The sequence below is a fragment of the Meriones unguiculatus genome, chromosome 2 (assembly GCF_030254825.1).
Source record: "Meriones unguiculatus strain TT.TT164.6M chromosome 2, Bangor_MerUng_6.1, whole genome shotgun sequence".
NCBI lineage: Eukaryota > Metazoa > Chordata > Mammalia > Rodentia > Muridae > Meriones > Meriones unguiculatus.
In genome coordinates this window covers 4152587-4156661 of record NC_083350.1, presented here as the reverse complement: position 1 = coordinate 4156661, position 4075 = coordinate 4152587, and the positions used below count along the sequence as shown (strand labels likewise).

The window sequence follows — 4075 nt, the reverse complement described above, 5'->3', positions numbered from 1 at the left end:
TTCTTTCTTCATTTCTTCCCTGACCAGTGGTCACTGAGTAGACAGTTGTTCAGTTTTCAGTTTCAGTGGGTTTGTACAATTTCTGTCCAGCTTTAATCCATGGTGTTCCAATAAGACACAAGGTAATTATTTCAATTTTTTTATTTGTTGACACTTTCTTTGTGACTAAGTATATACTCAGTCTTGGAGAAGGTTCAATGATGTGCTAAGATGAAGGTATATTCTTTTGTGTTTGGGTGAAATGGTCCCTTACGGCCATTTGATTCATGTTACCTTCATTATTTCTGCTTACTTTCTGTATGCATGACTTATCCGCTGATGAAAATGGGGTATTAAAGTCTCCCAATATTAATGTATGGGGTTCTACATGTGATGTAAGCTTTAGTAATGTTTCTTTTAAAAACGTTGGACCCCTGTATTTGAGGCACAGATATTCAAAACTGAGCCATCATCTTGGTTTGAGCTTTGTGTATGAAGTTTCCTTCTCTACCTGTTTTGATTAATTTTGGTTGAAAGTCTATTTTATAAGATATTACAGTGGCTACTCCAGCTTGCTTCTTGGGTCCATTTGCTTGTAAAATATTTTAATATTTTTTCAGCCCTTTACTCTGAGGTAATGTCTGTCTTCGTTGTTGAGATGTGTCTCTTATATGCAGCAAAATGATGAATCCTGTTTTCACATTCATTGTGTTAGCCTGTGTCTTCTAATTGGGGAATTGAGTCTATTGATGTTGAGAGATTTTAATGACCAATGATTGTTAATTCCTACTTTTTTGATGTTGGTGGTTATAGTGATGGTGTGTATGTGTGTGTGTGTGTGTGTGTGTGTGTGTGTGTGTGTGTGTGCAAGTGTGCTTCCCTTCTTTTGCTTTTGCTAATGTGGAATTATTTTCTGTTTTCTAGGGTGTAATGACATCTCCTTGTGTTGGAGTTTTCTATTGCCTTGGCTGTTTTAGACTATGTTCTTGTGCTGACCTTTAGCCATCTTGGTTTTGAGGTTATTATAGGTTTAGATTTTGATTTCTCAGTATATTTTTATTGGATGGGTAGTTTTTCTTTTTCCTCATTGTTTCTGTTTCATCTTTGTATTCTGGCCTGAGTGGCCTGACATTCCGGTGACTAGCAAGTCTTTAGATCTTGTAGTTTTTGTGGACTGCATGGTCTCTGAAGTTTTGTGTGCTAACTTTGCCTCGGAGGTCACTAGTACCTGGTTGGTCTGGTATCACTTGTGCCAGCATCCCTCCAAGAAACAAGCAGAGTTGAAAGGAAGCAAACAGAAGATAGGGGTTGGGGTATAATTTATTGCTATTAGGTGTGTTTCAGAGGAGTTGGTGGGCAGAGGCTTGGAGGAGGGGAGGCTTACTGGTGCCCATGGTTCTGGCTGGCCTCCAGGAAACAGGCATAGTTATTGAGCAGGAAATAAAACACAGGGTATGCAGTGCAGGTGTTTTCAGGCAAGTTGTCAGGCAAATGCATCTTTACATTTTATTTGTACTTTAAAATATAATTCATTCGGCAGCATTTCTATTCTCTTTCCTAATTAAGGAACATCTCAAGGGGAACATATTTTCCTTCATTAACACATAATCCACTGCTCATCAGTAAATATACCTTCAGAGCACCATTATCTTCAGAGCTGCACATCCACACAAAGGACCAGGCACTCTGCAGTGAAGGCTCTGCTTGGCTCCATGGAAGTCCTCAATGTTTTTCATTTAAAGACCCTGACTTCTATTTTCCATATCTGCTATAGAAATGCTGGGCCAGCCGAAGTCCAGGAAGCCAAAGCGTGTGGTAGGTAATGGTCATCATCACAAGGTTCATTTTATCGCTGGGAAGGGATGGCCATCACCCACATGATGGCTGTTCACAAGATGAACAACGAAGCACAGATGACAGCAGCAATTAACCAGGAGTTAACAGAAACTGGGGAAAGAGAAGGCCTCAGCGAGTGGCTGAGATGGAATAAATGAGTGTGGCTGGAAGGACCAATTGAGGCACACCGGAAATAGGTAATTAAATGAAAAGGACCAGAACATGTTACTGTTGATGACTTGGTGGCTGAAACCATCCTGAGGCAGAGCGCGGGCACCTGATAGTTTAAAAGAAGGAACCCTACAAAGAATAAGAACATTCTTTGCTAACATGAGTCATTAAGGATGAATTATGATGTTGTTCTGTAGATTTACCTCTGAAAATAAATTTGAGAAGACCAGGGGTGGCATGGGGGAGGGAGAGAGAAGGGAAATTGGTTGGGGCTGGGGGCATCTCTGGGACAGGGGAAGCTCCTGAAGTCTATTGTTTTACTCCTGGTGAACTGAAATCCCACTTTGATAATATGCTAAAAAATTGTTTCATAAAATATGTTAGACTAAACATACATACATATATATATATACAAACATACATATGCACACATACATACATACATACTTGAGAATAAAGTAGTATTTCCAACCAAAAATTTTCAAATAAATAAAATGTACATTATACACAGTATTTCTTGGGGATAAATTTATAATGATTAAATCTGAAGATTTTCAGTATTGGTCTCCAAATTCCTTTAATGTTAGTCTTAGCTGTAGAACTACAGAAAAATAGTGTTACAATGAACATACTTACCATGACCTACTTCTTTAATTGTTCCTTGTAAGCCTACACTTCTGTTGCTTTTCATTTTTTTTATCACCTCCTCCTAGTCAAATCTCACTGTGTGCATCACAACTGTTTGCGCAGCTGTTACAGAAGCCTTGGATCTGACTAGACTAAACACCGCGGGGTTATTTAAAACTCATGAAGTGTGCTCTTTCTCAAAGTTGCTTTTTTAGCCCATGAAGGTATAATAAACAGCACTAGAGGTTGAAAGTGGCTGTCAATCAAGATGTGCACTGCATTACATACGTGTTCATAGGCTGACCACTGGTCTTGTTAAACCAGGGAAGCTGGAAGGCCCAGAGATGCTCCCTTCGGCGGATGGCGGATGCTCACTCTGGATGCCTTGCTCTTCTTGGTTTCATGCCCCCAGACAGTGCGGTCCTGCAGAGCAGAACGGGGACTCTGTTCTCCTGGAACCTGTGGAGACAATCTGAAGAAAGCCAGCGCTACAGAACAGAGGCTGGTGTCATGATCAACTCCCCACCGCTACAGAACAGTGGCTGGCGTCATGATCAATTCCAGCCCAAAATAACGGCTTGTGGTTGTTTCCCCGTAGCCTTCAGTAAACTCACTCACCATAACATGCTAAAAACCTATTGTATGTCATACAGAGTTGTAATTTCAGAAATGTTATCTTAGTGGCTGAGAAGACGTCAAGAGAATACAATATTATAATGAAATTATGAGCTAAAATACAGGGATTATATTGCTGAAATATTGTATTTAAAGGTTTTTATTAACAGCATCACTTAGGTCCATTTGATTTTTCTTTTATTTTGGGAGTTTCTCTCTTACAATTTATTTATTTTAAAGGGTGACATCTACACCATTCATGACATTATCTAATTGTGGTTTTGTTTGTTTGGTTTTGACAAACTAGAATAGCAAGGGGCCACTTGTGAACTCAGGTAGGTTGCAGGAATGAGTGTGATTAGCAGTGCTGATTGAGTGACTTGTCCTGAAGGAGGGTGGGAGGCTGTGGGGGTGGTAGGGCTTTGATGGGTGTCTGCTTTGGCAATTTGGACATGGGTGAGGGTTAGGATTGGGTCATCAGTGGAAGGCTGGGACCCTCCCTGCATGGGGAGGGAGAAGGGGAGGAAGAAGGCAGTCAACTGACATGCTGTGGTTGTGAGGCAGGTGGCAGCTGTGGATGGAGATACTGGTCACCTCCAAGGAGAGGTGCTTGATTCACAGGAAGTGTGCTGTTTGTGGTGCAAGGCTAGTGTTTGAGTTTGAAAATGTGAAGAGTTTTCTGAAAGGACTGGGGCAATAGGTAGGGGGAGGTGGAGTTGATGATGGAAATCCAGACTCCCAACCTGGAGATGAAGGTGTCAAGAAGAGTAGATGGAGACAGATGTGGCTCGAAGGTCAAGTCTAGGGGTCCTAAGTTAAGGGGAAACCTGGAAGGCACAGAGAAGGG

At 41.2% G+C, this 4075-nt stretch overlaps 1 pseudogene; it reads left to right on the top strand.

Moving 5' to 3' along the window:
• Positions 1-1768: 1768 nt before the first annotated feature.
• LOC110564320 (transcription and mRNA export factor ENY2-like) lies at positions 1769-2157 on the top strand (annotated as a pseudogene).
• The last annotated feature ends 1918 nt before the right edge of the window (positions 2158-4075 follow it).